This window comes from Durio zibethinus, chromosome 10, assembly GCF_047325235.1.
Source record: "Durio zibethinus cultivar Kanyao isolate XHJ-2024 chromosome 10, ASM4732523v1, whole genome shotgun sequence".
Classification (NCBI taxonomy): Eukaryota; Viridiplantae; Streptophyta; class Magnoliopsida; order Malvales; family Malvaceae; genus Durio; species Durio zibethinus.
In genome coordinates this window covers 849,088-866,094 of record NC_143171.1, presented here as the reverse complement: position 1 = coordinate 866,094, position 17,007 = coordinate 849,088, and the positions used below count along the sequence as shown (strand labels likewise).

Here is a 17,007-nt window from a genome sequence, read left to right as displayed (position 1 = left end):
TGCTCTTGGTGCTTTTCCATGGTAGAACTATAAAACACTATGTCATCTAAATAGATGACCATAAACTTGTCAAATTAGTCATGGTCCACCTGATTCAGCAAGGTACAAAATGTGGCAGGGGCATTAGTCAAACCAAAAGGCATACAAGAAATTCAAATGCACTATACTACATTACACAAGTGGTTTTTAGCTCATCTCCTTCAACAATTTTGACCTGATGATAGCTAGATCTTAAGTCCAATTTGAAAAAGTGCTTGGCTTGGCTTAGTTGATCAAACAAATTCATAATAAAAGGAATAGGATATTGGTTTCTCACAGTGACTTTGTTCAAGGCCCTGTAGTCCACACATAATCACAAACTCCCATCATGCTTTCTCTGAAATAGCATGGGTACCCCAAATAATGCTTTCAATGGTCTAATGAATTTGACTTGTAAGGGGTCATCTAATTGTTTTCTCAATTCAGCCAACTCTAGTGGAGCCATGCAATATAGGCCTCTAGCTAGTAGCTTAACTCTTGAGAAAAGCTTAATCTCATGGTCCATTGATCTTCAAAGAGATAAGACCTTGGGAAATTACTTTGGCATCACATTCTCAAACTCTTCCAATACTTTCTACACCCTATTAGGTATCAATTCTAGCTCAATCCCATCATTGTAAATTCGTATGGCCACATAGAAAGGCTTCCTTTTCTTTACCTCTTTCTTGAATTGTATGCTGAAATCATTTTCTTCCCACTCTTAAAGAGGATCGTGGCTAGCACAATTTGCGAGCACTCCCCAAAGAACAATAAAAAACTAGTAGTGGGGACTGAGATTGCTTGAGCCAACATCATGAAGTCTAATCCTAAAACAACATCAAAGTCATCTATAAGGAACTATAAAGTCTACATTTCCTTCCTATGGCCTCAACTTGGTCATCACACTCTTGGAGCTTCCACTAATTGCAAAGGTTGGTGAGTTAACCACTTTCATTTGCCAACAGTCTTTATTAACCTTAAAACCACACCTTTTTGCTTCCTCTAGTGTGATGAAGGTATTAGTTGCACCCGTATCTATCATGGCCTTTATGATTTTACCATTGAGTACTAGGTCCACATACATTAGACCTCTCATAGGATTTTTTTTATCATGTTTAGTTAGGTACAATGAGCACTAAGAAACCATATTGTGCCCATTCTTACAAGCTCCTCCTTAACTTTTTTGATAGTTTCAGGCACTTTGAAAGACTTTTAAAAGAGGATCTTAGAGTATTAAGGGCATCTCTATGTGGGCATTTAGCCACCCAATGTGGCCTTTGGCATAGGAAGCAAGCTAGTGATTGCTTCATCTTGAAATTCAATCCATTGTTTACCTTGGGTTGGGTATTGTCTCGACTAGGGGGCCTCTTATCTGATCCCCCATAGAAGGGTCAATCCATTTTGGCCATCTTTCCTTTATTCCCAAAGTTAGAGTTACTACCACTTGATGGAAGGTTCTTTGTTTTTTAGGGCCCATTGTTACAGTCATTAAGATGTTTAGTGGCAGCCATCATTATGGCCACATCTTGCACCTTTTGTGTTTGCAATTCTATCTTGGCCCAAGGTTTAAGGCCCTCAAGGAAATAAAACATCTTATCTTTTTTAGAGATTATCTTTTTTAGAGATGTCTTTAATGTCCAACATTAGGGTAGGAAAGCTCCTCACAAACTCTTGTACCATTCCCATTTGCACAAATTCTTGAACCTTTTTTTGGGCTATATACTTCACATTCTCAAGAAAGAATTAGTTTTTCAACTCTTGCTTAAGATCCACCCAAGTTTTGATAAGGCATTCATCATTTACAAATTTTGAATGCCAACAGAGCTTGGCATCCCTATCAAGGTACATTAAAGCCATTGCAACCTTATCCTCCTTTGATTTTATGTGTACATTTTAAAAAAAATTTTTATGTCAAATAGAAAGTTTGCAAGCTCTTTGGTACTCTTTTCCCTCATAACATCAAGGCTCCAACACGTTAGCCCTTTTCCCTTTCTCTATTAAGCTAGAACTTGACCTAGCCATAGCCATTTGTAGCACATTCACTTGGGCCCTAAGCTCCTCAAATTCTCTCTAAAGGACACTCAAGGCATCTCTGGTCTCCTCACCCAATCTATGTAGAATATCAGACAACTCTCATTAGGATGTCTCAATCTACCTCAGTCAACCATAAGTTACCACATGAAGTTTAAGGGCAACCATTATGGCTTTAAGCTCTTTGATCCTCTGTCAGTCATTAAATCCACCACTTGTAGCCATCTCTAGCACTTTTCAATAGTGCTCTAATACCACATGTCATGGACTAAGCTTTCTCTTAATGAAGCAATAGACCATATGGCACTTGGATGGATGTTTCCACATAAGTTAACCAAGGATAGTTCAATATCCTAGCCAATGATGTAGCCAGTAATATGCCAATTGCTCACCCCCTTTAAAGAGCTTAAGAGATTTTATAGCTATGCTACCTAAAACAATTACAATGTTTGAAATGGAGACATTTTTTCCTAGCACATAACATCTATCCTCTTCCTTGGCACATCCTATGCCTGGTTTGGGCCTTCTACAAGGTTGACTCATGACATACGAGTAGTGGTCAAGACTCTATAGGCTTAAGCACAGTGTTCAAGTTTGGTAGAAATGATCCAGACCTATGTGCAAATGCTAGTGAGCACTGATATGAATTTACAAGCCATAAAAAATGCACTGGCTTTGTAAAAATATGAAAATGCACATGATCCCACCTATAGCTCAATCATGGTGTACAGTAAGGGGCTAGGATACCTGTTCATGGTACATGGCCCAGCAAGTGCTGAAGGTGTTTGAGGGAACTACCTGTACAAAGTGCCAACATATACCAATAGCGGTTAAAGCATGTGTCAAGACTAAGGGACAATAAGTCCTGATGGTGGTTGAGGCATGTGCATGTGTCATAGTCTACACACTAGTCTAGGTCTAGAGGTTCTTTTCGAGTTAAAAAGTCATTCTAGTTCTAGTAGGACAAGGTCCAACAGTCAGATGAACCAGGCCTTAAGGCCTACTAGAGGCCTAAGTCATGGGAAACTAGCCCATAATAGTGGTATAGGCAGTAATCAAGACTCCAAAGGCTCTGGCACAATGTTCATGTTTAGTAGAATTGAGTCAGGCCCAAGTTTGAGCACTGGTAAGAGCTTATATGAATTTACAAACCATAAAAATGGCATTAGCACGGTAAAAATATGACCTAAACCCACCTATAGCCTGGGCCCAGGATAATTGTGGTGGTGTATAGCCCATCATGTGCTAAGACCAAGGGCCAACATGTCTCGATGGTGCTCAAGGCATGTGCATATATCATGGTCCGTAAGTTGGTCCAAGCCCTGAGGTTCTCTCTAAGTCAAGGAGCAGTTCTAGTTCTAGCAAGACAAGGTCTGACAACCAAAAAGACCAGGCCTTGAGGCCTAGTAGAGGTCCAAGTCATGGGAAACTAGCTTAAAACAATGGTATAGGTAGTGATCAAGACTCCAGAGGCTTAGGCAGGTGTTCATGTTTGGCATAATTGAGCCAAGCCTAGGTGTAGGTGCTGGTGAGCACTTATATGAATTTACAAGCCATAAAAATAGCATTAGCATTGCAAAAATAAGAAGATGTGCCTAAACCCACCCATTGCCTAGTTGTGGTGCACATTGTGTGTTGCCCGAGCTTGGGATACCCGCATGTGATGCACGACTTAACATGTGCCGATGGTGGTCCAAGCATATGCCAAGACCAAGGGCCAACATGTCCCGATGGTGGTCAAAGCATGTGCATATGTCGTAATCTACAAACAGGTCTAGGCTTGAGGGTTTTCTCCAAGTCAAAGAGTAGTTCTAGCTCTAGTGGGTTAAGGTCTGACAGCTATAAGAACTAGGCCTTGAGGCCTATTAGAGGCTCAGGTCTTAAGGGACTAGCCCAAAATAATGGTATGGACAGTGATCAAGACTCCAAAGGCTCAGGCAAGATGTTTAAGCTTGGCAGAATAGAGCCAGGACTAGGTATGGGCATTGGTGAGGGATACGTGGGCACACAATCAGACCCAGGTGTTAGCACTAATGATCAAGGTATAGGTGCATGGTCAAACCTAAATGTAGGTATTGATGACCGAGTTACAGGTGCATAATTATACCAAAAAGTGTGCACACCTGAACACAGTCTTGGGAGGATCAAAGTTGTGGGCTTCTTGAAGGCCTAGTACTATAGCATAATTTTTCACAAGCTAGAATTATGCTAAGCACTTGAGTTTTGTAGGCTAAGTTTGGCATATGAAATCAATTCCTTGTCTAAGGTCACACAAAGTTTAACTTAAGACCAAAGCCTGTGACACATGCACTAGCGTCATTTGGTGCTGATGGTGATCAAGGGGTAGACAAGTGCCTTGGGTGGGAGGTTAATGGTACACATGCTGCATCAAATGCTAGCATCTACCAAAAAGGTGTTAGGGTAACAATTCGTACCAAGGGCCTACCTGCGCTAATAGTGGTTAAGATAAGTACTAGTGTCACAGGCTCCAACCTTAGACTCATAATCCGTACGACCTTAGGCTTGGAATTTACTCCTTTATGCCTAAGTCAGCCTAAAACACAAGTGTGCGGGCACTAGAACAATAGGAAAGACTGACTATGCAAGTTAAAGAGAAATAGAATAACAAAGCAGAATGCTAGAATATGCTATGTATTCACTGAAACAGAAGTGTTTGATGGTGTACAAATGAGGGTAGAGCAACCCTCTATTTATAGTTGAGGCTCTAGCTACACTTAATGGCAATATCCCTAGAATAAAGGCTAAAATCAAGGGATTATACAAATTATAATCAATCAAGATTCTAACTCTTGATTTCTAGGGTCAACCAAATCTGCCAAGAGGCTCCTACTAATCCTGCAAGGTTCCAGAAGCTTCATTTGCATATCCAGCACCTTGGGCCCTTTTGGATGGGGTACGGACAGCCTGAATGCAAGGCTTTGGCCTCACGGGCTAGCCTACAAGCTGGGCGGGCATTCTGGCCTCGTCTCCTAAGCCTTGCACATAAATACCTGTCAGCACGCCTGGTCTGCGGGCTTTAACCTCTGGGTCGCGTGCTAGTGCGCCTGATGTGCTTGGTGCACCTGTCCAAGGTGTGACATTCTCCCCCACCTGATTGTGCAATGCCCTCGTTGCATCTTCTGTATGGTACTACCTGATCTGGTCCCCAAACTACCATAAGTCATTTGTTGGTTCCCAGCTCACCTCACCATCTGTAAGTCCCTTCCAGCGCACCAAGTAATCTTGTCTTGGTTGGTAGTTCTTTCGTCTCACCTCCTGATCAGCTATGATGCTGTGGACCTCTTTCTCATATGAGGCCCTTACTCCTAATGGTGCACGCTATGACTCTGCCCATCCTAGATCTCCCTCATCCTCATGGAATGGCTTGAGCATGCTCACATGAAACATCGAGTGTACTCTTAGCTTAGGTGGCATATCCAACTTATAGGCAACCTCTTCTACCCTCTTGACTACTTGAAAAGGTCCCTCATACCTCCAGACTAGGCCTTTGTGTAGCCCCTTGTGGTGCATAATGGGATGCAGCTTCACCAACACCAAGTCTCCAACCTGGAACTGCACATCCCACCTATTCTGGCCTGCCCACTTCTTTAACCTCTTTGCCGCATTGTGTAAACAGATTCTGGCCAAGTCAGTTTGCTCCTGCCATGCCTTGGCAAACTTGTATGCTACTGGATTCGGCCCTATATAACCTGCAGCAATCGAACCGGGTGTTAGTGGTTGTTGCCCTGTCACAACCTTAAATGGGCTCTGGTTCGTTGCCTCGCTCCTTCGCAAGTTGTAGGAAAACTATGCAACATCTAGCAGCTTTGGCCAGTCCCATTGTGTGGCACTCACATAGTGCCTGAGGCAGACCTCCAATAGTCTATTCACTCATTCTGTTTGCCCATCGGTCTATGGATGCATGTTGGTGGAAAAGTTCAAGTCTAACCCCAACAGCTTGAACAACTCAGTCTAGAACCTACCCGTAAACCGCCCTTCTTGATCACTAACAATGGTCCTCGGCACTCCCTAGTACTTAACCATGTTCTTCAGGAATAATCAAGTTGTCTCCTCAGCTGGGCACTCCTTGGTTGCTGGAATGAAGATTCCATACTTGGAAAACCTGTCCACCACTACCATGATGCTTCCAAACCCTTCTGCTTTGGGTAGACTGACTATAAAGTCCAAAGAAGCACTCTTTCATGGTTGCTCTGGCAATGGCTCCATAATACTGTTTGGTTTCTTGAGCTCCACCTTGTCCTGTTGGCACACAAGACAAGTCTTCACATAGGCCTCAACATCGTCTCTCATGAGTGGCTAGTAGTATCGATCCTCGAACAGCGCCAAGGTGCGGCTCACTCCTGGGTGTCTAGCCCACCTTAAATCATGACACTCTTGCAAAACTTCCTTATGGAGCTTTTCGTGCTGTGGCATAAACAGTCTACTGCCCCTGGTGTACAACAAACCATCCTGCACCCAAAACTCCCTAGTCTTACCTTGTTGGGCGTACTCCATAAGAGCCTTGGCTGTAGGATCATGCACAAGTCCCTCTTTGATGCGTGGCACCAATGACCCCTCTGGTTGGCTAATGGCAGCAAGGTTAGCCTTCCTGCTCAGGGCATCTACCACTAGGTTCACCCACATCGGCTTGTACTCCATCTGAAAGTCAAATTCCACAAGAAAATCTTACCATCTCACTTGCTTGAGGGATAGCTTCTTCTGTATCTGGAAGTAGCTGGTCACCACATTGTCCGTCCTAACCATGAACCTCGATCCCAACAGGTAATGGCACCAAGTGCACAAGTAGTGCACCACTGCTGTCATCTTCTTCTCTTGGACTGTGTACTTGTGCTCAGTCTCGTTCAGCTTCCTGCTCTCGAACGCGACTGGATGTCCCTCCTACATCAACGTGCCCCCTATGGCAAAGTTTGATGCATCCGTATGCACCTCATATGGCTTGGCATGGTCTGACAAGGCCAAGACTGGCTCCTCGATCACAGCCTACTTCAACCTATCAAAGGCTTCCTGGCACCTTGTGCTCCACTCTCATGCTCTCTCTTTCTTGAGCAAGTTAGTCAATGGTGTGGCTATTGCTGAGTGACCTTTGATGAAGTGCCTGTAGTAGTTAAGCAGCCCAAGGAATGATCTCAACTTAGTGACCTTGGCTGGTGGTTGCCACTCCAAGATGGCATGCACCTTGCTTTCATCCATGTGTATCCTGCCACCTCCTATTTTGTGGCCTAGGAATGGGATCTCTTGCTGGGCGAATGAGCACTTCTCCCTCTTGACAAATAGCTTGTGCACCCGCAACACCTTGAACATCTGTCTCAAGTGGTCTACATGCTCTCCCAAAGTTTGGCTATAGATCATAATGTCATTCAAATAAACCACAACAAACCAATCAAGAATGACTGAAGTACCTTGTTCATAAGGGTGCAAAATGTTGCTGGGGCATTCGTGAGTCTGAAAGGCATCACCAGGAACTCATACGAACCATATCGAGTGACACATGCTATCTTGGGCTCATCTCCCTCTACGATCCTGACTTGATAGTAGCCCGACCTCAAATCTAGCTTGGTGAACCACCTTGCACTCCCAAGTTGGTCGAACAAGTTCGCAATGAGTGGGATAGGGTACTTGTTCTTAATGGTCAGCTTGTTCAAAGCCCAGTAGTCTATGCACAGCCATAATGACCCATCATGCTTGCATTGGAATAGAACCGATGCACCATATGGTGCCTTCGATGGCCTAATGAAACCAGCATCAACTAACTTTTTGAGCTGCTTCCTCAACTCTTCCAACTCTGGTGAGGACATTCGATAAGGGGCTCTCGCTGGCAACTTAGCCTCGGACACCATCTCGATCTTATGGTCTACCTGCCTCTTAGGTGGTAGCTGGCTAGGCAACTTTACGGGCATCACATCACTAAAGGTCTTCAGCACTTTTAGCACCTCCAAGGGTGACTCGATCTCTTTCTCCCTTGGCTCATCATATTTTAGGGCTGCCAATAAGGTGTCTTCTTGTCTACTTATTGCCTTGGCAAATTGGATGGCTGACACCACCCACGACCTAACTCCAGACCCTCTCCTCAATGGCACTAGGCATTGGCACCGTGCATCCAGGATGCAAACACAATTGGCAAAAGGCACAATGAGGGCGTTAATCTGAACAAGGAAATCCAACCCAATCACAAACTCATAGTCGTCAAGGGGTATTACCACTATGGTCTCCTTGCCTTTCCAATCTCCAACCTGTAACTCCTCTCCCCGTGCTACTTCAATGGCTAGAACTTTTTTGGAGTTCACTGTTTTAATGGTACCAGTCTTTTTCTACACTTTTAGTCTGAGCTTTCGGGCTCCATCACCTGAAATAAAAAAATGTGAGGCATCTGTGTCCACCAGTGCACTCACCTTCTGACCCACAACCATAAGATCTATAAACATAAAGCCCTTTAGCTTACGGCTCTCCTTACTTTGGACAGCATTGAGCACCAATGACCCAAGCTTTGCTGCTTCTAACTCTGGCTCTTTGTCAAACTCCTTGTCTACAGCAACTAGCTTACCCTTCTGTGGGTAATTGCATGCTATGTGGCTTCCTCCACATAGGTAGCACACTAGTGGCTCTCGATTCCTCTTTGCTTTCCACTTGCCTGCTGGTGGCTTCTTCTCGCCATCCTTGGTTGAACGGTTTTGATCCCTATCCTTGGACTCCCGATCACAGTCCTTCCCCTTGGACTGCTTCTTTCGGTCCCTATCATCCCTGCCCTTAGCCTTGGGCTTGGTAGACTCAAACTTGTTCAGAGGCTTGAACTCTATCAAGGTTTCAGCAGTAGTCATGGCTTTAGCCAAGTCATGAACTCCCCTCCATTGTAGCTCATGCTTCACCCATGACTTCAGCCCATCCATGAAAGCAAATAAGGCATCCTTCTCACCTAGATCCAAGATCTATAGCAATAGTTCAGAGAATTTCTTGACATACTCCCTTATGTCCTCTTATCAGCTCAACCTACATAACTTTGCCCGTGCCTCATCATCAACATACTCTGGGTAAAATTGTTCTCTGAACTCTTTTTAGAACTCTGCCCAGGTTCCAATCCTGGCACTCTCATGCTTGACATCATCACACTTACGCCTCTACCATAATAGGGCTACATCAGTGAGATACATAGCAACGGTGATTACCTTTATCGCCTCGTCCTGCATGCCCATGGCCTGGAAGTACTGCTCCATACCCCATAGGTAGTTGTCTACTTCCTTGGCCGTCCTAGTCCCCTTGAACTCCTTAGGCTTGGGGATATCCATTCTGGATTTGGACACTCCAGCAAACATGCCATTCCCAATGGTAGTCTTGCAAGCCTCTATTTATAGTTGAGGCTCCAGCTACACTTAATGGCAATATCCCTAGAATAAAGGCTAAAATCAAGGGATTATACAGATTACAATCAATCAGGATTCTAACTCTTGATTTCTAGGGTCAACCAAATCTGCCAGGAGACTCCTACTGATCCTGAAGCTTCCAGAAGCTTCACTTGCGTGTCTAACACCTTGGGCCCTTTTGGATGTGGTACGGGCAGCCTGCATACCAGGCCTTGGTCTCACGGGTTGGCTTGCAAGTTGGGCAGATGTTCTGGCCTCGTCTCTTAGGCCTTGCCCCCAAAAATATGCACTCGCATGCCTAGTGTGCGGGCCTCAACCTCTGGCTCACCTGTTGGTGCGCCTGATGTTCCTGGCGCACCCGCCCAGGGTGTGACACTAGCATCTGGTGATGGTGTCTAAAGTAATATCCCACACTATGGGGCCAGCATCTACTAATGGTGTTCAAGGCAACAAAGGGCCAGCATTTGTTAATAGTGTTGGATACAATTGTCTGTACCAACTAAGGGCCAAATGCTGTCGATGGTGTTTAAGGCAACAACCTGGACTAAGGGCCAAGGTATGCCGATGGAGTTCAAGGTAAGTGCTCACACCAAGGGCAAGCCCGTCACTGTAACAAACACCAAGGGCATTTAGTTGTCATGTACTTAGATGCTCAAGGGAGGAATGTCATCACCTGACTAAATCAGTTGCGATGGAGAACACCATTCATCCCTAACCTTAGAAGGGTATGGTGTAAAAAATCAAGTGAGAGGACTTCAGTAAATGTCATGGGGGGAAGGATGAATCAAAGTGACAAAAGATTAAATCTCAATGGATTGTGGTTGCAAGGCCACTTGGCTACTTACAACATCCCATCACATATTTAAGTCATTTGCAAAAACCACACTTTTTTGTTCTAATTGAGCTCATCTTAGGGCACTTACGTTATCTTTCAACAAATGTGCCACCCTAGCCAAACTCCCCACTTAACAATGTCTTTTGCCTATATTGATTGATTGAGGCTAACCTTAGGTCCAAAAGAAAAGGTTGTGCCTAGCCTTCGATTCATGAAATATGTAAAATAACATTAAAAGTAGTTGTATTTCAATTTTTCCTAAGGGATCCCACTTATATTACACCTCTTAAGTCATTCAGAAAGTTAGATTAGAGTCAAGCTCAACATGGTCCTTTCTTCCAATAGATTTTGCCAAGCCCATTCCCTTGGCTATGTTTCACTAGATAGTAGATAAGGATAGTGGGAATCTTGTTAATCCATTCATGTACGTCACTAATTAGATGACAAGGCATTTGGCTACCTTAAGAGAGTTATAGTTACTCCCACCATTTAGCCACATTTGGTTGAATTTCTTTGCTTTAACATTCATAGTATTGGGCAGAAATTACATTCTATGAGCATCTGCAGGGACCATCACAATGCTTTATTTTAATTAAAAAGTTAGATTCCCCTTGTCTATACTAGTTCTGAGTTGATTGTTTGTCACTCGATGAGTAGCTCAAGTACTGCACCAGTAGTTGCTGGGTTCAGGACTAGGACTCCTATGCCTAGCCCTTAGACCCAATCCTTTTCCCAAGGTTATGAATCCATTTTGCTGACTTCCCTTGCCCACATTGTTCTAACTACCAAAGGTTGTTCACCTTGGAGACCTGATGCTATTATGAGTATGATAGGGCATGAATGGCACTTACTCCTCTAAATTTTCATGGGCCACCAATGGTGTACTGGACATCGCATGATGTGCGGTGTTCTTTCAGCTACTAGACCTTACCTTTGGTTGAGCTATTTTTAGGGTGGGTAGGTCATAAATAAAAAAGATAACTCTTACTGAGGCCTCTGCCAACATCTTCAGACTTTTTAACATTGTTGTAAGCCGTTGTGTCCCAATTCAAGAATTTTAACCTAATTCCCTTTCGAAGCTCGCACTGGACACACTATCAAATGGGTTTCCCCCATCTCTTAGGTTTGACTAACCCATGTGCAAGTGTCGTTCACTTGGAACCTTTCCCCTTTTTCGCCTTTAAAGTTCTCATTTGAATATTTACTACTATCACTAAGATCTGCACTGATGGCCACTCCATCTGTGCTCACACCTTAGGTTTTGTGATAGTTCTACTGTCTTAATCAATCGACACCCTTTATGGGTTCTAGGTTAGCATGCAATTGGGCATCATAACTTGGCTTTCGATTCATCTTGCATTGCCAATTTTGCTTACCGAAATTGGCTCTCTTTGAGCTTTTGATTTCATGGCATGGCACAACGAAGCAGCCATGCTATTATACCTATTTAAAGTTTGAGAATATGTCAAGGGCATTATACACCCGATGCCTCTAATCATTGGCTTTTACTAATAGAATTCACCAAGGGCTCTAGCTATCTTGAGGGAAACTTTAGAGGGAAACAACTACTAGACAGTTTGATTAGTCTTTTGTCCCTATACTCAAGTTAGGTGAACAATTTACACGTTAGTATCACTATGGGCCTCCATTAGAGTTTCATTTGGCTTTGCCCTGCTCAAGCATAGTTCACCATCTTTTGGGTCCTAACAGGCATGTTCACACTCAAACTCTTCTCTGAAGATCAAGGTTAATTGGTAGTGCACCTATGAAGGATCCTACCAATCAGCTTCCTTTACCTTATAGGTTTTCTAGCCCATTGACTCACACACATATCAGATGCCTTGGCTTGTGTTTCAAGATGGGCTGGATGGGGAGCTTGTAGGCCAATGTCAAGAGCACATAGGCGATGAGGTATGTCAAGATAGTGCATACTGCATTCCATGATCGTACTGACAATGTCTTTGTGGGCATATCGAAACTTTGAGCTTAGGCCATCATTGTGACTTGCATTAGTCCACACTTAGAGCCAATCAATAGACCAGCACTTACCTTTCCACATTCGATTGGGGTGCATCATTGGCTCCCATCCATTTCCCTTCTAACAATTTCAAGCACTCTTTGACTCTTTTTCCAAAGTCCTTTTCATATTTCCCTAATGGTACTTGTTTGCTATCGATCTTTCACCAATATTTAGCCTTGGATAAAATTTACTGCCTAATTGAGGTTGCATTCCTAAATAACCTAACTCATCGATAGTGCCTTGTGGTGCGATAAAGTCTAGGCACAACAGGGCTCTCACTCTCTCTGACATCCCTTTCCAAGGGAGTTGGGCCTAGTCCACTGGTGAGGATGCTTCTCTAGACTACAATTCGGATGTCGTGAGTGCTTAATTCTCAAACTGGTTTCTTCCTGATTTGCTCATTGTTTCTAGGAGAATCTTGGTTGGTTTCTTTTCCTCAACTTATTGATATCCTTAAATTTACTGTGTAATCCTGCTTGACCTAAAGTCATGATACAAGTATTGATCAAGAGATGTAAGGGGTCTGATGGGGTCAAATGGACAATAAGCACACATCACCAGAGACGAGGCACCTCAAGAGCTTTACCATCGATGGTCATAGTGCTATCATTGTTGGAGACTTACTTTTAGGCCAACTAAGATCAATGAGATCACAGAAGGCTATTTTTCACCCCTTTCACTGAAGCCTGATGGGCGAGGGGCAGGAAAGGGAGACGATGCATGACACCTAAGCAAACATGCCCTCAGCCTAATGGCTTGGGTGCAACTTGTGTTCAAAGACTTGATGGTTTACAAGATTCTACAATTAACATCAAGTATCACATTTTGTTACATTTTTCATCAATGCAAAAGCTAAGAAATCCACTGTTAAGAGTCGTTTTGGTTTTTTAGGACAAAAGGACTCACAGTGTCACTTGCACACACACTATGAATAAGATGTTGATGGCACATACTCTCTTTTTTATTTTAATTTCATGGTGCAATTCATGCTAGGGGTTTGTTATTTAGCTACAAGTAATGATACTGATCATTTCACTTGCCTGGGAGGCTAAACAAATCAATCATCATGCATGCCCAGGGTCAAAAGAGGCCCAAGGCATAAAGGCACCCTCACCCCCTTAGTGTTTTGTTAACGCATTTGTGGGTTGTTCATTGAGCAAGTTTATACAATGATCTTTTCGCAGATTCACTTAAAGAAACCTTGTTATGACTTCTCCTTCCTGTAAATGATAAGGTTCAGTAGACTTCTTATAACATCATGAGCAATGAACCATCCACATTGCCACGATCCAAGCACTTCACCGAACTATTCAATTAGTAAGAGCGATGGGTGATGTGTACAAAGGGTAAGGACATAGTCAACGTAAGCTAGTGACTCACGCTTACTAGGAATTCTTTGTTCAAGACCAACAATTACAATGATCTATCCCCATCGTGATGAAATTTCCAAGATTACCTCTCATTGAATACATCGGTCTAGCACGCATGCAGCCCAGAACATCTAAAGGCATTACAAACCTATTATTGCCTCAAACTTCGTTGGCCTAAGTGGCCATAGTCATTCTAAGAAGCTATCCACAAAAGATCACCTCTATGTAGGTAGTTAGGAAGTTGAGGTCTCGTTCGTTAATGGAATTAACAAGACAAATCACTCCACCAACTAAGAATGGCCATGCAAAACCACCCATAAAATTAAGAAAGATCTTTCGATCTATCAATCCTTGCTATGTATGGACCTTGTAAGTTTCCTTGTATTGAGTCAAATTAAGCTGCAAGCTCCACTCTTGGTGGTGCCCTTCCATGAATTCCTTTAAGTTTTAGCCTTGTGACCATACTCCCTTTAAAACCTAAAGACTTTGATTTCTCATAAGGTGTCAGCAGAGTCCTAAAAGTAACATCCATCGATCCATAGTCAGCATCATTTATGGTTGACACTAGGATGGTATTTGATCATCTTCAAGCTCCTAACTTTCATTCTTGATTAATGAAAACATCATTGGCAAATGCTTTCATAGTTGTTAATCTTTCATAAATCCAAGAATTTCACCTTTAATTATGAAATATGAATGCCCCGAACTGTCCCTATTAATCATTACTCTGATCTCAAAGGCCAACATAATAGGATCGAAATCCTATGATGTTACCATATGCTAATGTATACAAGTGTAGGCTTACTTGAGCACTTTGATTTTTTCAAAGTAATAGTGCCAAAGGAATGACCTGGTCAAATAAGGCCAAGATCACATAATTGATAATAGGGATGAGTAAATCGTTGCTCATCGTGGGGCCAACTAGATGACCCAACCCTAGTTCCAACTATGAGCTTTTAACTACAACAACTTAAGTCTACACTATTAGAGCTAGAATACCATAGCTGTTGGCACTAGACTTACCTTTCAACAAATCCTTATTAAGGGATTTAGGTTATACTCATTCTAATTGCCAAACTCATAGAGCCCAGTATTGTTATTTATTGTCACTACCTTCTTATTTTCCAACACTTTACCAGAACATTCAATTGGTATGAGCAATGAGTGATGTACACAAAGGGTAGGGATGTAGTCAATGCAAGGTGATGACTCATGCTCACTAGGAATTCCTCATTGAAGACCAACATTTACAATAATCTATCCCTATCATGATTAAATTTCAAGGATTACCTAGTTTGTTGGCCAACGCTATGGACTCGTTGAATACATCAGTGTAGCACACATGTGGCTTGGAACATCTAAGGGTATTGTAGACCTATTATTGCTTCAAACTTTCTTGGCCTAAGTGACCATAGTCCCTCTAAGAAGCTAGCCATGAAGGATCACATTTATGTAGCTAGTTAGCAAGCTGTGATCTCATTTGTTAATGGAATTAACTAGAAAAATCGCTCTACCAACTAAGAATGGCCATGCACCACCACCAATAGAGTTAAAAAAAAGCTCTTACTCTATCAATCCTTAGTATGTCTAGACCTAGTAAGTTTTCCCATGTTGAGTCAAATTAAGCTGTAGGCTCCATTCTTGGTGGTGTCCTTCCATTAATCCCTTTAAGTTTCAAACTCACAACCATACTCTTTCTAGAATCCAAAGAGTTTGATTTTCATAAGATGTTGGCGCAATCTTAAAAGTAATATTCACCAATCCCTGGTCAGCATCATTTATGGTTGAGATTAGGATAGTATCTGATCATCTTTGAGCCCCTAACTTTCATTCTTGATTGATGAAAACATCCTTGGTAAATGCTTTCATAGTTGTTCATCTTTCTTAAATTCAATAATTTCACCTCTGACTATGAAATATGAATGCCTTTGATTGTCTTTATTAATCATTACTCCGATCTCAAAGGTCAACACAATAGGATCAAAATCCTATGATGTTATTCCATGCTAATGTATACAAGTGTAGGCCTATTTTGAGCACTCTAATTTCTTCAAAGTAATAGTGCCAGATGAATAACCTTGCCAATTAAGGTTAGGAATGCATCACCGATATAGGGACAAGTATATCAATGCTCATTATGAGGCAGACCAAATGACCTAACCCTAGTTTTAACTACTAGCTTTTTAATTGCAACAACTTAAATAAATGCTATTAGAGATAGAATTACTGTGGCTGCTAGCACCAAACTTACCCTCTAATTGATCATCATTAAGGGATTTAGATTATACTCATTCTAGTTACCAACTCATAACTCCTAATATTGTTATTTATTGTCATTACCTCTCCATGTTAGGATTGGGTAATTTATGCACCTGTTGCCTTTTTTGGATGTGGTAGCAATTTCTCAAGCTCCCTCTCTAGAATTGAACCCTGATTCTCTGTCACCCATCACCACCATAGTAGGCCACTATCCTACTATTGAAAGTTGATAAGGCAAAATTTTGAATGATGCTCATTGGCACAAAGGCTGTGCGATTCGCTAAATTATCATGAATTATCAAAGCAATAGGCAAAGCTTGCTTCGACCTTTTTTCTAATAAATGCATCCTTTTCAAAAGTTAAGGTTTGTTACACATATTAGCTCTAGAATTACTATGGTTATTCGAGTAATAGATACCATCAAACAAACTATAATTGATTTAATGAGCCATTCACAATTACACAATCTGAATTAGTTCACAGTTTCACATGCATGGCTTAATCTTTGAGACAAGCATATTACTACTAGCCAAATCAACTAGGTAGCATTCTTTCAAGATGTTGGCACTGTATAGGCCTCAACACACTAATTTAGTGGTGGAAAGAGCCAACACTAAGCATAAGCATCATGCATGTTGAGCACGTAAAATGCATAGCATCGAATGAATAGGGGCCAAGAGCCTGTGCCCACAAAATGTTCCATATGTAAGATCACGATTGAACACCAGTGCACCAATGTGGCCACGAAGGTTTAGAAGGCACGCTTAGGACATGGGGCATAATTAAGGTTTAACCTATAGCCCTTAAAGACACAAGATGGATACAGGATTGAAAGGTGTCATGTTTCTATTAATTTAGGTTTGTAGCACAAGATCCTAATTGTGCCCCCAAGGTATGATGACCATATGAGGGGAGATTGAAGAGGATGATAGGTCAACAGTTTTATGCATCGAGCATGAAGCCTACCTACATGCACAACCATAGCACCACTCATATGCCCATTACGTACAAGTGGTAACATCCATGCACATTGATCCAAAACTTCTTTTAAAAAAATTTTCAAAAAATCTTAAACTGTGAAAAATTTTAAAAATCATG

General features: G+C 42.3%; 1 non-coding gene and 2 pseudogenes across 1 annotated transcript; all 3 read right to left on the bottom strand.

Moving 5' to 3' along the window:
* Positions 1-11,043: 11,043 nt before the first annotated feature.
* LOC149516302 (25S ribosomal RNA) lies at positions 11,044-12,747 on the bottom strand (annotated as a pseudogene).
* A 254-nt stretch (positions 12,748-13,001) lies between these two features.
* On the bottom strand, positions 13,002-13,156 carry LOC149516301 (5.8S ribosomal RNA). The gene has a single exon (XR_016346040.1). It is a non-coding gene; the product is annotated as a 5.8S ribosomal RNA (ribosomal RNA).
* Positions 13,157-14,801: 1,645 nt separating this feature from the next.
* Positions 14,802-16,454, bottom strand: LOC149516300 (18S ribosomal RNA; annotated as a pseudogene).
* Positions 16,455-17,007: the final 553 nt, after the last annotated feature.